The 19,742-nt window shown below is 31.0% G+C and overlaps 1 pseudogene across 1 annotated transcript in view; it reads right to left on the bottom strand.

Moving 5' to 3' along the window:
* LOC143228308 (transient receptor potential cation channel subfamily M member-like 2) overlaps window positions 1–19,742 on the bottom strand; it is a 44,928-nt pseudogene that overhangs the window by 7,144 nt on the left and 18,042 nt on the right. The window contains exons 11-25 of the transcript XR_013015313.1: window positions 18,405–18,501; window positions 17,561–17,632; window positions 17,016–17,254; window positions 15,308–15,451; window positions 13,423–13,653; window positions 11,230–11,404; window positions 10,607–10,666; window positions 10,158–10,266; window positions 9,051–9,246; window positions 8,374–8,525; window positions 7,557–7,699; window positions 6,316–6,511; window positions 1,128–1,280; window positions 598–684; window positions 249–345 (exon numbers count right to left, since the gene is read on the bottom strand). The product of XR_013015313.1 is annotated as a transient receptor potential cation channel subfamily M member-like 2 (transcript). The remainder of the gene's footprint in view (window positions 1–248; window positions 346–597; window positions 685–1,127; window positions 1,281–6,315; window positions 6,512–7,556; window positions 7,700–8,373; window positions 8,526–9,050; window positions 9,247–10,157; window positions 10,267–10,606; window positions 10,667–11,229; window positions 11,405–13,422; window positions 13,654–15,307; window positions 15,452–17,015; window positions 17,255–17,560; window positions 17,633–18,404; window positions 18,502–19,742) is intronic.

Below are 19,742 nucleotides of genomic sequence, written 5' to 3'. Positions count from 1 at the left end.
TCTCATGGCCACTTTGAGAGTATTTTATGTTATAAATACCAATCTAACAAAGCATAGTGTTCAAAATTGGATTTTAACAATAAACAATATTTGTTTATAGATTTTCATAGCTTTTATCTCTTACAACATTTGCTTTACAGGTTTCATAGATATAAAATAAGAAGTTTTAACTAGAACATTAGCTAAAGCCTAAAAGCAATACACAATTTTTTTTGTTTTTTAGCATCACCATAAAACATTCAACTTACTCCAGGTAAAGAAATCTGGTCTCTTTTCTCTGTTGTCCTGAGAACAACAAGTTCCAGTCCCTTTCCTCCAGGAGTCACAATCTTATTATTTTGCCACCTTTAACAAAAGAAAAATACTCATTTAATGGTCACTAGCTATACCATAGCTAATTAGCTCCTAAACCCAAACAAAAATCAGATTTTGTTCTTGAATTATCTTAAAAGCTAATTTTATAAGAAATTAACATAAGTTAGTTTTGTCACAGCAACGAATCAACGTAAACCATGAAAGCTAGATGTGTAAACAGTGAAGATCTGGCACAACAAAATATTAATCAGAAACACATTTGACAAACAAAACCTGACATACCTTGTCACGACAACGATAACATAGTGATTTGGTCCCCAACGTGGTAATGCACCTCTTCCTCTTAACCCAGTACGACCACGTGGATTTCTTAGTAAGAAAGATGTGGTAGAAATAATTAATAGCACGACGACTAAAATAGACTTCTTTACTAAGCTAACTGCATGTCTTTTCAGGATAAAGATATTTAGAGAAACCATGCCATAGGACTTATAGAGCACAAAAATTCTTACTGAAAAAAAATCTGACAAAATTATGCACAAAATGACTCTCATCATCATCTTGAAACTAGTACATTTAGATTTTTCAAAACAAACTGTATTTATCTTCATTTCAACAATATGCCCAAAAAATCAAATGTCATGATTCAATCTGGCAACAATTTATGTACCTATGAAAAGATTTTACTTGAAATTATAACAGGTGTTCACATGTAGGATTTTTCCAAGTTTAGCTACAAAGCTTAATACCAACATAATTAACATTGCAACCAATAAAGCTTCTGAAACCTCTGTGTTACGCTTTGTACCTACCGTGGAACACCTTCCCTGTCCAACTTGTAAACAAGTGGCATGCCATCCCCTTCAATAATCCACGACTGCCGATCAATAGTGATGCCTGCAGGATTAGTGGACAAAGAGTTCCACTGTAATGTAGGTAGTACAGTTCCTTGTTTTTCTCTTAACCTGAATACAAAGAATGTAAAATATAGGTTGATAATTAAAATGTAATTACATTTCAGTTTTTTCCTTATTATTAACTTGTATTGATTTCCCCATCTGGAGTTGCTGCATTTCATACAAAAAAAGGTTTTTGTTTTGTTGTTTATGAGTAGCAAAGTTACTGATGCCAGACGTGATATTCAGCTAATTATATTAGCAGAGTGTCCTAATTGCAATCCAGTCCTCGTCTGTACATTCTTTGTCTTGTTTTGTTATCTTGCTTTCCATTTCCTTCATAAATATGGTGATTATTCTTGGCCTTCAGATCTGGAATTGTTTAGAAAGCTGCTTCATGTGTTTAGGTTAGATGAGTATAAACCAAAGAAAGGAGTTGTTTGTCATGATCACTTTGTACTTGACACCTCTGTATCTGAAACTAGCTATGGTAAGCCTATGTTTGATGGAGTTTCCATTAATTTTGCTTTTTCATTTGAAAATTCGTATAAAACTCAATTTTGTAACCATTTTCATTTTGAGTCAAGTTTTTAAATTTTGTTCTCAAAATACATTCCTCCTACCAAATCGCATTTATCTAGGCTTAGTCTACAAAATCGATTTTATAGGCCTACGACTAGGCTTATGTAATGCAAGATACCTGACAGAAATTAATATTTCAATACTACTTCCTCAGTATGTTAAAATCTGTACTAGGCCTGGAAAGTGGTTGTCAATAATTATTAAAAAAAATTTAAAAAAAGAAAAAGTGTACATGTTAATTTGTTGTTTTGACATTCACCCCATAGAAGACAAGAGTATTCAGCTGGTCCAAGACAATTACACCAAAATCCACGAGAAAAACCTCATGAGCATTGAAAAGGATAAAACGTTTAAACTTGCCAATAGTTGACACACCATAGGTAATTACTGTATCCCTATGAAATATCTGTGACAAATACACATTTAAATGGAAACAAGAGATAATCATTGTCTTTATTTTCATTCAGTGTGTAATTATATTGTTTTATTAAACAATTTAAAACAAAGTTCATACAAATATTTGGTTGTTTTCATGTAACAAAACAATAGTACAACATTGTACTACTGATCACTTTATACTGTTAAACAGTGGATCAAAGTGGTTTTTCTGCCAGTAGTTTTCAGATACATTGAATTTAAGTTCTGTCTTAATCATGCTAAGATTTTAATTTTCACACTGCTCAACTATATTGGATTGGGAAAATAAATGAAATTTATATAACACTCAAACACGCTTACTGACTGACCAAGTGCTGGATTGTAAAACGTACAGCCCAATGCTGGGACTGCACTGATACTGGCACCACCAAGCAATAGCATTTCACACATCAACCAGGGCTACAGAAGTAGCAAGAAGGTAAACTGAAATGACTGGTAAACATGATAAAACAACCTGGTGAAAAAGCATGATAAAAACAAACTTTTACTAATGAAGAAATACTTAAACCCATAGATAAAACATCAAGAAGAAATCTAAAAAACTCAGATAAAAAGTCAAGATAAGACCTAACAAACCAATAGACAAAATGAGGTTTAACATACCTACAAACAAAACATAATGAGGAGATCCAACAAACCAATAGACAAAATGTCGGCATGAGATTTAACATACCTACAAACAAAACATAATGAGGAGACCCAACAAACCAATAGATAAAATGTTGATATCAGGTTTAACATACCTACAAACAAAACATAATGAGGAGACCCAACAAACCAATAGATAAAATGTTGACATCAGGTTTAACATACCTACAAACAAAACATAATGAGGAGATCCAACAAACCAATAGACAAAATGTCGGCATGAGGTTTAACATACCTACAAACAAAACATAATGAGGAGACCCAACAAACCAATAGATAAAATGTTGACATCAGGTTTAACATACCTACAAACAAAACATAATGAGGAGATCCAACAAACCAACAGACAAAATGTTGACATCAGGTTTAACATACCTACAAACAAAACATAATGAGGAGACCCAACAAACCAATAGACAAAATGTCGGCATGAGGTTTAACATACCTACAAACAAAACATAATGAGGAGACCCAACAAACTAACAGACAAAATGTCGACATGAGGTTTAACATACCTACAAACAAAACATAATGAGGAGACCCAACAAACCAATAGACAAAATGTCGACATGAGGTTTAACATACCTACAAACAAAACATAATGAGGAGACCCAACAAACTAACAGACAAAATGTCGACATGAGGTTTAACATACCTACAAACAAAACATAATGAGGAGATCCAACAAACCAACAGACAATATGTCAGCATGAGGTTTAACATACCTACAAACAAAACATAATGAGGAGACCCAACAAACCAACAGACAAAATGTCGGCATCAGGTTTGACATACCTACAAACAAAACATAATGAGGAGATCCAACAAACCAACAGACAAAATGTTGACATCAGGTTTAACATACCTACAAACAAAACATAATGAGGAGACCCAACAAACCAATAGACAAAATGTTGACATCAGGTTTAACATACCTACAAACAAAACATAATGAGGAGATCCAACAAACCAATAGACAAAATGTCGGCATGAGGTTTAACATACCTACAAACAAAACATAATGAGGAGATCCAACAAACCAATAGATAAAATGTGGACATCAGGTTTAACATACCTACAAACAAAACATAATGAGGAGATCCAACAAACCAACAGACAAAATGTCGGCATCAGGTTTAACATACCTACAAACAAAACATAATGAGGAGACCCAACAAACCAATAGACAAAATGTCGGCATGAGGTTTAACATACCTACAAACAAAACATAATGAGGAGATCCAACAAACCAACAGACAAAATGTCGGCATGAGGTTTAACATACCTACAAACAAAACATAATGAGGAGATCCAACAAACCAACAGACAAAATGTCGGCATGAGGTTTAACATACCTACAAACAAAACATAATGAGGAGATCCAACAAACCAACAGACAATATGTCAGCATGAGGTTTAACATACCTACAAACAAAACATAATGAGGAGATCCAACAAACCAACAGACAAAATGTCGGCATGAGGTTTAACATACCTACAAACAAAACATAATGAGGAGATCCAACAAACTAACAGACAAAATGTCGGCATGAGGTTTAACATACCTACAAACAAAACATAATGAGGAGATCCAACAAACCAACAGACAAAATGTCGGCATGAGGTTTAACATACCTACACACAAAACATAATGAGGAGACCCAACAAACCAATAGACAAAATGTCGGCATGAGGTTTAACATACCTACAAACAAAACATAATGAGGAGATCCAACAAACCAACAGACAAAATGTCGGCATGAGGTTTAACATACCTACACACAAAACATAATGAGGAGACCCAACAAATCAATAGACAAAATGTCGGCATGAGGTTTAACATACCTACAAACAAAACATAATGAGGAGACCCAACAAACCAACAGACCAACAGACAAAATGTCGGCATCAGGTTTGACATACCTACAAACAAAACATAGTGAGGAGCCCTAATAAACCAATAGACAAAGTGTCGACATGAGGTTTAACATACCTACAAACAAAACATAATGAGGAGACCTAACAAACCCACATAAAGAGGAATATATTACAAAAATATAATCATATTTTAGTAGCTAGAAGAAACACCAACAAGAAAGCCCTTACAAAAAAGAGTGTCTAATGATTCTCAAACTAAGGAAAAAGGCAAAACTATTCAGGATAAAAATACAGGTTGCTGACATTTTTTAATAACGATCTCCTATTATCAAGCTTTCATATGTGATCACAAGAGTGCACTGGAGGTAAAAACAGAAGAAATAAAAACAGTAAAAGAGCATCAGTGTAGGAAAAATTAGAACAGAATAATGAACAGTTTAAATGAATTAACCTTGAATAGTGTGACTGACTTATTTAGTAAGTATATTCTGCTTGTCAGAAATAGTCACTTAATGCAAAGAACAACAAAATGATGGAAATATTAGAATCAATACTGAACTAGAAAAACACGTAGAGAGAAAGACAAATATGGAGAGGTTAAAATAAATGTGTAATTTAAAAACTAGAATATGATGAAATAAACAAAGATACGGATGAAAGGTAATAAAAGTAAAATTTAATAGGTGGAGGAACTAACTATGCTGTAGTCAGAAAATAAAACTTGTATATGTAATCATGGTAAATTATAAAAACCAGTTTGAATCAAAATGAAAAAAACAGCATTAATTAAAAAACTGATTACTCAGTTTAAAAAATACTTAATTTTTCTTAAAGTACAGCTATCAAAATACAAAAGTACACTAGATTCAATTTTTAGATTTGTAAAAAAAAAGTATTTTATCCAATTAACTCAATTTTACAGCCAATAAACAGAAACCTCATAACTGAACAAATTACATGTGTGCAAAAGTTATGAAAATATAATTTAGAATTGGTTTTATACTTCCCTATTGAAACATAAACACACAAAAAGATTTTCAAACAACTAGAAAACATAATATTTAATTTTAAAAGCTATCAACAGAACAACAGCTACTTGGAAAGCTAGACACGGCCAAGTGATTACAATGCTGGGCTATAGTCCAAAGTTAAAAGTCGTAAAACTGTTTAATATGTTTCAAACTTTTTGCCATGACCTTGTTATAAAAGTAACAGTCAATTCCATCATTGAGTTCTAAAAAGGATGGCAAAGCCTTTGTAGTGGTATGTGCTCTTGGCTGGTTGTCTACCCTCTTGCCAGAAGTTCAATATTAGAGAACAATATCTTAACCCTTGAAATCTTTAACTTCACTCTCTACTCAAAGGCACAGAAATTTAACATACATGTTAGCACTTATCAAAACAAAACGCATAAAATTCTACTATTTAAGTTGTAATATTTATCTTACGAAAAATTATTTTTTTGTATTGAACATGCCAGTAAATTTTCTAAGATTATAAAGAAATAAGAAAAAAATCAGGTTTAATTCATGAACTGAATACAGATTCCTGAACTTACAGTAGCAAATCTTCATCCACGTGAGGCTGCAACGTCAATGGGAAATCTGAACGAGGCCGGCTGTATGCAACTGGGTCGTAGTCTATCCACATTACTTCCCAAGCCACGTATTTGTCAGGGACAGGAAACCGCTGAACTATGGTCCCAGGGTAAGGGGTATGACGTGCAAGGAAGTGCACAGAACCCTGACTATGTTCTGAATATTAAGTAAACAGACTGTGCTTTAGCAATGTTACACTATACTTCTTTCACTGTGCATTGTGACACCAGTACATTCTCGATAATAATTTTGACAAACTGTAACTACGTCCATGCAAACAGCAGGGATGTAACATAATTTAAGTTCATTTGTAAGTACAAATTAGATCGAACCATTATGCTCCATATTTTTTCACATACTGTAAGTGAATTTTTATCAAGGAGAAGGTCTCTAAACTTAACTTCTGTGTGCAGAATTGAGATTTTGAAACGTGCATCGATTCCTTCCTAAGTATTGCATGCTATATTCTGCAATTTTCCCTAATACATAAACAGAAACATTAAGCATAGTTATAAAAAACTGCATAGTTCTTCTCTTCTGGAACTTGCCTACCTTTCTGAGGACAGGAAGGAAGAGCTGAAATAACAGACATGCTTGAGTTTAAGTATTCATCTCAATGAAAGCTTGAAAAATAATCTTTTCAAGTTCATCTTAGTAGAATTTACGTAAATTTAACAGCCTATTAGAAAAGCAATGAAACTTAACACTGCATCTTATAAACAGTTTCAGAAAAGTGTCATTTGAAAAATCATTCCTTATTCTTAAAAAAAATTACTTTTCATAGCTAAATGCAACATTCTCTTTTCAAACAAAATTACTGTATTGAACACTTTCTTTGGTCAGGTGAAAGTTTTGTTATAACATGCTCTTGTAAGATATATATATATACACAAGTACAAAAAGTAAAAATGAACTAATCACGAACTTGGAATAGAAATGAAAGCTTCAAATAAATGTCCTTAATACTGTCATGTAAAGCTTTAATTCATATATAAATACCAAGACTTGTATTGCTGTAAAACTACAAAGGTCAAAGTGTTTTATTACACAAAATATTGTGGTAAATCTGCCCAATTAGTTATTGTTAACTGATCAAGTAAACCTCAGAATAAAACATATAGTAGTGTTACAGATTTGATCATCTTGAAATATTAAAATATAAATTAAACAAATAAAACAAACGTTTCTCCAATACACAAACCTTCCTCTCTTTGATTCATGTGTTTTATACTCTCCAAGAACACCTGTGAGAACATAAGCATTCTTTCCAACTCCCCCACACGACCTTTGACTTGACGCAGTACGTTCTTCTCGTACTCGACATCTTCTGCTATCGTTGTTAACCTAAAAAGATTTCTTTCTTTGAACTTCAATGTTAGAGTTATTTATATTGACTTACCACATTAATCAGCAAAAAAAATAAAAAATAAAAATACAACAATTAATTTTTTAAGCCATACAAATTTATCCATTGCATATTTAAATAATAATAACAATAATTCTTTACAAAATTAGAGATTTTCTGACAAGTTTCAGATTACTGATGTTCTTACTAACAAAAATAATAGTGACTAACTAAAAAACATACAAATCTTAAAGTAAACCTTTTGGATTTAAGAACTTGTCAATTTTTTAATATTTCCACGATTCATATTTTACTTCTTTACTCAGTGCTATTCTTCATAATTTCACCCTTCAACTTTATGTTTACCAAATGATTTATTTCTTAATATTCAAAGATTAAAACATATTAACCATTAAAAACTAAAAAAAAAAGTACACACAATAGATTCATTTTAGCTGTATGACGATTATTCAATGAATTATTTTACGTTGATAAATATGGCATTCCCTGGTATTACAGACTAAAGAGAAACATGGACAGTTTTATTACTATGTAAGAAAGTGCACTAAAGATATTTAAAAACTATTCTATAATTTAATTTTTCATCTTATTAAAACTTTTATGTAGCAATTTTAATTATAAATGAAGACCTGCAACATCATTCAATTCTTACAGTTCCATCTGTTTCTTCTGCAGGTTTTCTTCTTTGGCTTTCTCCTCTTCAGAAGTACTGTACTCCTGTGCTAGCTGTCGCCAATAGTTGTAGTCCTTCTCGGTGAGACATCCAACAGCTACTTTATCACTTATCAAAACGGCCTCCCCATCCTACATTACGAAAATCCAAACTTTTAGCAGTTAAGCAATACTACTCATGTACCATATAACACAACTACATAAACTATGAACTGGTCCTTCTTAAAACACACTGTTAATTTAGAACCATGCAATGCATGATCTTATATAAAACACTAATGTAATAATTTATACCAATATGTAATTTTATGTTTCCTTTCATACTTTAATCCCTTAGGACATGCACATAAGTGAAATGGACTGCCAAGTCCCAACAAAGTTTAAAATCTAGAGAAACATGCATAAATCGTAAGTGATAAATTTTGTTTAAGTACTTAAGCAAAAGTTCTGTTTGCAAACTAGTTCTATTTATTTTCAAGTTTTTCTTTCTTTCTTTTTTTACAGCAGTTTCTGTTAAGGGAGATTAGGAAAGTGTAGGCAGATTTTAGCTTTGGCTAAAAGTTGGCAAAAATCATGCCTACGTTTTCCTTTGAAAAACAGAGGCACTTTATCCAAACAATAATGATTACTCAAGCAATAACAGCAAAAATAAATCACCTCATCACGTTTCCTGTTGTTCTTGCAAGGTCTGCAACTGACGAGTCTCCATGTCCATTCAAATATAATTAATACATAACTAATTATGTTCAGTGGTGCAGGCAATCGCAGCCTGTTAGCAAAATCTACCACTAGCTGATAACGTTGAAATTTCCAGATGTCTTCAGTCTCGTTCTGTATTTTTGATGCAGTGGCACTAAAATACAAATACTTACTTTAAAACAAGGTATTCAATGCCTTTTGTACCCTTCACAACAAAGAAATCAAACAGAGAAGCATTTGGGGACTAAGTTTTACTATAAAAAACTGTCAAACAATAAAGATGTAAGTATACTAAATGAGAAACTGTTTTATTGTTCTTCTTACTTTACAATAGTTGAGAGACTTAGTATAATTAAAATTAAAAAAAACATGTAAAATTTATTGCTATTTAATTTCTATTTCTAAAACCTGAAACACAGCTGGTATTGAAATACAAATCACTCTTCATCCTGGTTTTACTGCTTACTACATCTAAAATAATTGTATTAAAGATATTCATTAACATAAAAAAACAAAACAATGCAGTGGATTTGTTTGAACAATCAATTTGTAATTATTTTGTTACAAAACAGAGTATCATGAACACAAACTATCAATTTAAGAAAAGCATTAAAAGATAGAATTTTATGAACAGAAACTGTTGATGTAAAAACATTAAAAGATAGAATATTATGAACAGAAACTGTTGATGTAAAAACACTACAAAATAGAATATTATGAACAGAAACTGCTGATGTAAAAACATTACAAAATAGAATATTATGAACAGAAACTGCTGATGTAAAAACATTACAAAATAGAATATTATGAACAGAAACTGCTGATGTAAAAACATTACAAAATAGAATATTATGAACAGAAACTGCTGATGTAAAAACATTACAAAATAGAATATTATGAACAGAAACTGCTGATGTAAAAACATTACAAAATAGAATATTATGAACAGAAACTGTTGATGTAAAAACATTACAAAATAGAATATTATGAACAGAAACTGTTGATGTAAAAACATTACAAAATAGAATATTATGACATCTGACTCATAATGGAAAACTAACAAACCTGAAGAGAGCATAAAGTAATGTCAGCAAGATTAATTTTAGAAGCACAAAATACTGAATTGAGAATATGTACGGCCATGCTCCTGTAGTAGGACAGGTGAAATCAGAATCTAGAATAGGAGAGACTTATTACAAATATATTTTAATAATATATTTCATAAACAATATTACACTTGATATCTATGAAACCATTTACATTCATACTTTATGTAACTGACTTCCACAAACCCTAAAATGTAAATTTTTCATCAGAGGAAATTGTAATTGCTGAATACGTTTTATAAATAACACTGATTTTAGAAATCAAAGTTATATAAATATTTATCTTGTCAGTATTATTGTAGCAAAACATTCAAATGACTGTGTAAAAAAACAAACTGTAAAGTTAAAACTGTCTTTATTAAAACACTTAGCTGAAACTATTTCAAAGGACAGACAAGTGAAACATACACTTTCCAACGTAGCATGACCCGGATATGTTTTGATAGCCTTGGTGACATTCTTCTTTACCTGTAAACAAAAAAGTGATTTTATTTTCTGAACTTAAACAAAAAACTAAGCATACTTAAATAATATATCAAAAAGTATATTTCCAACAATTTACATTATATGATCTATAATTGAAATGTTTGGCAAATGGCAGGAAATAATGGATAGTTTTGCTTGTCCATTCTGAAATAACTAAATGCATTTATTTATCACAATATAAACTGATATGTGAGCTACTGAATTTCTTAGCATATAATTTAAAATTCAATTATTGTTTGTTTCTGAATTTTGTGTAAAGCTACATCAGGGCTATCTGTGCTATCTGTCTCTAATTTAGCAGAATAAAACTAGAGGGAAGGCAGGTAGTCATCACCACTTACTGCCAGTTCATGGGGTGCTCTTTAACAAATGAATAGTGGGATTGACCATCACTTCATAATGCCCCACAGCTAGAAGGTCAAACACATTTGGTGTGATGGAGATTTAAACCCGCAACCCTCAGATGGCGAGTTGAGCACCCTAACCACCTGGCCATGCCAGGCCTTCAATTTATGTAAACAACATTCTCTGATTACCACACATACCTTCCAAATCACCAATTGGAGTCAGATACATAGAAAACCAAGCTCGATGGAAAGTTCGTCGAAAAAGTTCAGCACTGAGGGGGTAGTCTGGGTAAAGGACAGCATGTATAACAATCCCACCACTGATTATCACTAGTAGAGTCATTCTCATGAAATTAACAAAATCTACAACAACCTATAAAACACAAAAAGAGCCAATATTTCACCTTGTACTCTGCATTAATGTTTAAAATAAATAGAAACCTGAATTATAGAAAACAAGTAAAAATTTGTAAGTGATAAAAAGAATCCACTAACCTGTTATACTGTGGGATTAATAACTTTTTAGTCATTCCAAAAAGAAATACATGTCCATTTTAAAACAATTAAAACTAAATTTTAAAATCTGTTATAACTGAAGACGGAAGATTGTATGCAGTTATTGTATCATGCACAATGTTTTATAGCAACAGTTAACAGCCACACTAAACCATATGCTTTGATCTCATTTCATTGTAGTAATAAAGAAATATTTTCAACTGAACATATAAAACATTGAGATAATGAGACAAAATATCAAGGTTTTATTTATGAAAGTAATTAGAAGAATTACTTTAAATTACATATTCTGTATTTATATTATAAATATTCTAAATCTTCCAGGAGCCAGAAATAACCATCAATAACAACTTACACAACATAAAAAGTAACTGTTTTCTGTTGGAGCAATCCTACTCCAAGTTGTTTACGGGGAAAGGGAAAGGGTCACGTAAAATTGTGGTAAACTTTTCTTCTTTTAAAGTTCACTGTTTCCACTACTACCATGTTCACAACATACAAAACACTTTGTGATGATAGCTGTTTGCTTAAGTTGTCATTCATTCTACCATTTAATTATTGAAATGAGCTAAACCGTTCCCATGTGCGACAAAAATAACACATACTTAAAAAGAAAAAAGTGTTTCAACATACTCATTAATTTTGTGTAAACAATTATTGCTAATATAGCAGCTGTACTATATGAATACCTTACAAACAACATCGAGTAGCTATCTACGTTCAAATAAATACCTACAGTGAGGTTCCACACAAACAACGAGTAGCTACAAATATTTATGACTAGGTTCCTTACAAACATCAAGTAGCTATATCACATATCTACAGCTAGGTTTTGGATTTCTTTAGTAGATATACAAGAAACAACTTATAGGAAAATTCAATTTAATTTATCAAAACAATTTAAATGATTAGAAACACAACAACAAACCTTTCTTGACATATCTTAAGAACAGCTTATAAATGTTATAAATTACACAGATACAAAAAATTGCAATAGCGCATTTCAAGTACATATTGACAATTCATCCAATAACACATTATGTACACATGTATACACACAGTTTCAACTTATAATTTCTTTAAAGTTAACATCACTATCACCACTACTGTCAACACACAGTTTTACTGTTTGGATTTTCACAGTTATCGATCATACTGGGTGTCAAAGTTCATTTACCTAAAATGTGAAGTAAGTACAGTGACAAGCAGTCAACCCAAAAGTGTACCACAATTTGACTTGACTCCCACTCAAATTTTAAACAGGAAAGGTTGCCCTATTATAAAATGCAGTCAAACATCAAATGTGGTGCAAGTTAATGGAACTCCTAAAATTATTCTTGGAATGAAAACAACAAACTGGAGGAAAAATCAATAATGTGTTAATAATTTAAATTTTTTAAAAATATTCTCACATTCATGTCATATTTTGGTCTTGCCAATCAGTGAGCTAGAGTGAAATTGTTTCATTTTTGTTATTATTATTGTACCCTATTTACTGATAGTGTGAAAAGAATGAAAATAATAACTTAATAAATTTACAAGATAAAAATAGGCAAGAATCCAAGCAAAACAAACTAAATAGCTTAAGAAAAATGTTAAGTTTCATTTCAAGTCACCCTACATGTAATTTTATAGTCTGCTTTTTTTTTTTTAACCTTCTGTTATAAATTTGTTTTTGGCATAAAACAAAATTTTAGCCAACTTTTATAAAGTTTTTCTTACACAAGGTTTCTTAATAGAAGTTTACTAACCATGAACAATAAGTTTACAAGATAAACTACAAAACCAAAATATAAAAAACTTAAATATTTTATAGCTATACAACGTTGTACATAGAGAAAAGAATTACAAGACTTGCATTGTATTAATACATACCATAAGCTTAACTCTGTACAGGAGAGGTCCCAGTGTTGGTGATATTGGTAAGTAAATGGCAATCAGTCGATAGTAAAAATACAGAAGTGCTACACAAAGAAGCACTTTACTGGTATAGGGACTTAGAAAACTTCCAACATAAAATATTCGTCCCAAACTATAGAGACACACGAACGTTACCATCAGCAGGATTTCAATGACCTTAAGGAACAATGGTATACTGCTAACTTTCTGAAAAAAAAAAAAAATCTTACATCAAAAACACTCTAGTACTCTTGTTAGATATTTAAAGGAATTACTTAGATTAAAAGAGTTCAGTTTAGCCTAAGTTGCACAGCTGTAGTTGGTGACATTTGGAAAAATTTAGTTAGAAACTACAATAACATGTTATAAAATGCTCTATAAATACATGCACTCACATGTGTATGTCTGTCTCATAAAAATAATTCAGTGTTAACAAAATCTGAAAAGTTAAAATTTTGTTGTATTTATGACTCATTTTAAACTAATCAAAGTGTTGATTCTTTCAATTCTAAATAAGGTGTAGACAGTATAACTGATGTGGAGTTAAGATGTTATAACATCAGAGTGTCCACAAGTCTTGACTGATAATTTTATGTAGTACATGCATTGGACTGATACCTTCAATATCCAACCTTTCACTTAAGACATTGTTTTTTAAATAGTTCTATTTTAAGAAAGTAAAAGTTAATTTTATACAAGAAGTACAAGTTGATGTCAAATAAATTCAATGTGTATTTACATTTTGTGTATTCACTGTGACAGATGAGACAATTGAGTAGAAAACCGTCACAAACATTCCCATATAAATCTTGGTAAAAACTGCCAATGTATTTAAATAAAGCAAAAATTACTTCCTTATGAGAATTTTTTTTATTATTTACAAAACAATAGAAAATATTAAGATGTAATCATCTATCTCCAATTTTGCTTCTGAACAAAGATTTGCAACAGTTCAACCATAAAATCCCGATTCAAAATAAACTATTTTACCAATGTTAATAAATCATGAAAACATTTCATTATCAGATTTACAAGCATCATTTAATGAATACCAGTAAAACTTGTCCAACCTACGTACACATGGTTAAAGTACATCTCCCTTTATTTAAGGACGTACTAGATTAACACACTGAATACAATATTAATAAAAGAAAAAATAAATTATCTAAACATTAACCGATTGCACTGGATATTTTGTAATTCTAAACATGACTTCAAATATGAAAAATCAAGAATTATTTAGCTCTGAAATGTTTATTTACACATTTCAAAACATAAATAGTGCGAGTCGCACATTTTCAGTTTGTTCATTTGAGTATCTCCACTCAAAATACTTTCTAACAAACTTCCATCAGTAGACATGTTTTATTTAAAAATATTATCACTTTCACAGTTTAAGTTAGCAGAATTTTTAAATGAGAGATAAAAAACAAATTTATAAGGTGGAATCCCATCAAGCAAAACAATGGATCATAAGTCACTTCTTTTATAGATATTTTACTTTTTCCTTAAAAAAGTAAACACAAAAGGTAAGATGGTAATTGATGAAAGTATCAGTAATGAGGACAACTGAATAATCTTCATTAAATATAAGTGGGACATAAACTGTTAAATGACAAAAGAATCTATACTTATAAAAAATTTAGCAGTGAGTTACTTGCAAACCAAACTTGTAAATTTTTCAAACTACACATAAATAAAACAGAATGTAAAAAAAAGTACATTACTCTGTTTAACAATTTGACTTCCAAGGAAAATTCAGTGGTAATTATTAATTCTTACCAGTTGGAAAGCAAAAAAAAATTTAACAGTAAATTGAAAAATCAATATTCATTATCTGAATGTATACCCTTCCCCTTACCCGATAAAGCATATAGGTCCTCCGAACTGTTTCCAGAACAATAAGTGCTGTCCAAATGCAAACTGCTGAGTCCAGATAGATATTCCCACAAGAAGGCCATAACACAGCCAAACTGAACATTCCCAGATAAAACATGTAGAAAATCTAAAATTAAATATAATTTGAAATTAAAACATTGAGATAACACCAGTTACCTTAAGAAGTATGGTTCATCATACTTCACTCAGCCACTAGCTCACTTCATATCAACAATTTATATAAAAAGGTAAAACCAGTGCTATTAGGAGGTACAACAATCACACACTCTTAGTTATTGACTTTAGCAGACATATCCTTTTGTTTTTGCTCAAAACATGCATATTTTGAGGTTGTATTAAAACATTACAAACTAAAAGTTATGGACAGTCTACAGAACAAGAACACCTGGTAACTTACCGCTTTTCTTTGATGCTACATTCTATGTTTCTTTTGACTGTTGACAGTTTAATGCTTTATGGTAATTAAAGACATTTTAATCAAATTACAAATGAATGTTCTTGTAACATTTCTGAACAAATAAAACATTGTGTTATTGTCAAATACTCTCATGAAATATTTTATCACCAACAACTTCAAGAGGAATAGATGCAGAACTAAAATACATGGCCATTTGGTCACTTTAAAAAACAAATGTTATATTTCATATTTGACCTTATCACCCAGTTTATGAAGATAAATTAAACCAAAAATATGTTATATGACCCTGACAGTTAACCACGTGAACTAACCTTAACAGAAGTTATCTGGCCACATAACCCAATTCACCATGATGAGCCACAATGAATTAAGCAAAATAGTTATCTGACCCTATCAACCAGTGTACCACCAGGAGATAAGTCTAACAGAAATAATCTGACCCCAATACTGAGTTTATCATCACAAACTTTAACTTTACCTTAACAGAAGTTATATGACCTTATAACTGACTTTATCATAATGAGCTAAGCTGAAGAAAAGTTACATCATCCTTCCACCAAGTTCATCCTCATGGATTAAGACCTAACAGTTATATGGCCATACCACTTAAAAGTCAGGTCACGTACTGAAGACTATGAGCTGAGGTCCTCATTTCAGAGGTATAGCCCATTCTCTATTGAGCACTGCTTTTCTAAGTGATGAGATCCTACATGTGTAAGTCTCTTTCACTACAATGTTTGTTTGCCAATGCTAGTAGGATACAGGATTTTTAACTTTTTTACATTTTATGAGTAGACAGTTATAAAATAAAGAAAAATGATTTACAGAAATTATCCACAAGTTAAACTTAATTGTATTTTTATGAACTACATTACCCTTTTAAGAATTAAACAGTCGTATGCGTATGTCCTCTGTATTGCAACTCTGTGCATAGAAAATTGCATTCAGTTAAAAATGACAAACAGAAACTATCAGACTTTATCACTTATTTCATCCGTCACCACCATAACAAAAAAGAAAATATGGCCCTACCACTTAGTTCATCTGTTATCACCATGACCTAACCCAAAAAGGGTTATTGCTTGGTCTTGGTTCATCTATTGCCACTGTAATGTAAACTGAACAAATTTATCTGACCACACTAATACTGATAATTTTGTTAATGAAAGTAACATTTACACACACTAGTTGATTTTGAATTACAGATATACATTCATACGTAGTATAGTGAAATTCCATCAATAAATCACACCTGAAATGTCCAAAATTTTGTAATTGGAGCACTCCACATTAGATAGACCATCCTCCATATTGAAGGTGAAGATCGAATAAAAAACCTCTCTTTCTCTAAGTGTTCCCATACGGTCTTTAAGATGTTTCTTTTTTTTTCCTTTTGAATTATTCCTGTTAGAAAAAAGGTAGATATTCGACAACATCTATGATTCCTCAACTCAAAGACTGAAACAAGTTGTACCAACTTTACAAAACCAACTATTTCACAAGTTTGTGATTGATTATTATACAGATAACACACATTACAAGGGTATACACAAGTTGGATTTTTAATAAAAAACTAACTTAATGAGAAGATTCATATATTTTATAATGCTATATTTAACATAAAGAGATGCTTTATTTATCCTATATCAACACACAAAATAATTTTTTTAATATTTCAGCTGTTCATATTTATTTGGACTATTTTACTAAAGACAAATAGTTTGAATAATAATACGGCAAATCACCGAAATGAATTAAGAGATGTGCTTACTTACTCTACGACTCCTACTGGCAAACACTGGCCTGTTGGCTTGAGAAGAATATCTTCATCACCTTCCCTTTCATCTTTATCATCATCAGAGTCTAAATCTAGAAGAAAAATATCTCCATCTTTACATGTTTAATCACCCTTTTATAGTATTTATGAGGTTTCAGGAACAATATTTTTTATATTTACTTTCAAACTGAAAAATTTATTGTTCAAGAAAAAGTAGAACATTTATACAATCTTCAAAAAATATTGACCCACATGAGAGTGCTTGATTCCTTTATAACCCAGAAATATTTTAAATCTACAATTGATTTTTGTACAAAAAGTATACAAATCAATTTTTTTTTCCCCACTTCAGAAAGTTTTCTACAGGTTAGGTTTTAACCTATAACAAATATTTTAAGGAAAATCACTTTAACCTTTATGAAGAGTAAAATGCAATAAAGTACTTTTCTGATAAAGACTTCAGTCAATCACCAAGAGCTTACAATAAGATTTTATAAAAACATAACACCTCATTAACCTGTTCAGTGCCGTAGACGAGATAACTTGTCCAAGCTGATTGGTAACAAGGTGCCGCGGACGAGTTCATCCATTATCAATAAAACCTAGCTTCAACGCTAGATGTCAGCACCATACATGCATTTGACCTACTTACAAATTGTTTCACTTTCAATCCAAAATGGAGTCACGAAAAAAGTTACAAAATGAAGAAGCATTAGAGTTGTATTTTGAACTTGGTTGAGTTGCCGTAGCAGCTGAAAATTAGCACAAAACATCAATAAAAACATTACTGGTTATTCCTTGAAGTTTAATCTTTCTATTAAATTTATCCAACAACTCAGTCTTATATCAGGCAGATCTTTTTACCTGATATATCCTTGAAAGCATTCCAAGACTCTCGTGGGTCCACCTTGAACCTGACCCAGATGTACATTGGGAAAATCAGGAAAGCACACATGATCACCTACAAACAAACAAATCAGTCTTCTCAATTCTTGAAGGGTTATTAAAAACTTCTGATTTTGCAACTAAGCCAAAATTTTCACATTATTTAGTGCATATTTTAATTACGTTAACTGGTCATTAGTCTTCAAGTTTCTCCATCAAAAGCATTTTAAGATAAAAAGATCTCGAACCTTGCACTTATTTTCCCCATGCGTATAAATACTTCAGTTGTTTTGAAAAGTAAGCAAAGAACTATACACAAACAACAGAAAAACCTAGATACATAAATATGAAAATATTTTACAATATGTTAATTCTTTGCTGTCAAGCGTTGCACAAAACTACACAAGACTGGCAACACCTCTTAGATCCCAGTTTGAGTAAAAAAAACAATTACGATAACAGCAACAGTAAGCAACATATTCCGAATACATTAGCTATTTATGCATCATTTCCATTTGAAACTGGATTTTTTAAACTATTTATGCACCAAACTTAATGGATCTTGTTGGTTGTGAGATCCCCGATAATATAAAAGCAAAAAAATGAATGTGACAACAGTTATTATTGCAATTGGCTGCAACATCTTAAACTAAAAACTAGCGATGTTTTTTATCAGTTTTTTTTATTTTTACACAAAGGTTTGTAACTCAAAATAAAATTATTCAATCTTACAAATCCCACTGGTAGCGAATGGTTTAGAAACAATTTTGTAACCTAAAGTTTACACGCAGAAATAGAAACTGTAGTGAAATGTTACATTTCATAAAATTCAACTAAATTTTACGTGAAAATTTAGGCATGACAAAAGGGTTCATAGTTCAAGGGAATAAGTACAATATTAATTACATGGATCATAAATTTCATGTTGAGAATTTCACAAAATAAAAAAATAAAGATATTACATCTATCATTTATAAAGAATTATAAACATACATACACACTTCACCTACCGAATTACAAAACAACATAAAAGCCTGTTTGCTTGATGGAAAATAAAAACTTTTTACTTCACAGGACTAATATAAACTGATTATTTCAGTTTCATACTTTTCTTTATATCTTATTAGTAATATCTGATATAAAGAGCTATAAGTGAAATATGCAGAAAATGAGTTGCTTAGCTTCAGTCACTGATGTACGTTTAGTTATTATAATAGCTTCATCATGAATGAATCATGTATTTCATTTCTACAAATCACAGCAGAGAAATGTTTGTTGTTTGTTCTTCAGACAGGGGTAATACTTACTATGAAAACA

This window comes from Tachypleus tridentatus, chromosome 10, assembly GCF_004210375.1.
Source record: "Tachypleus tridentatus isolate NWPU-2018 chromosome 10, ASM421037v1, whole genome shotgun sequence".
In the NCBI taxonomy this organism is placed as follows: domain Eukaryota; kingdom Metazoa; phylum Arthropoda; class Merostomata; order Xiphosura; family Limulidae; genus Tachypleus; species Tachypleus tridentatus.
Note: the sequence above shows the minus strand (reverse complement) of the source record. Positions and strands in the feature narration are given on the sequence as shown.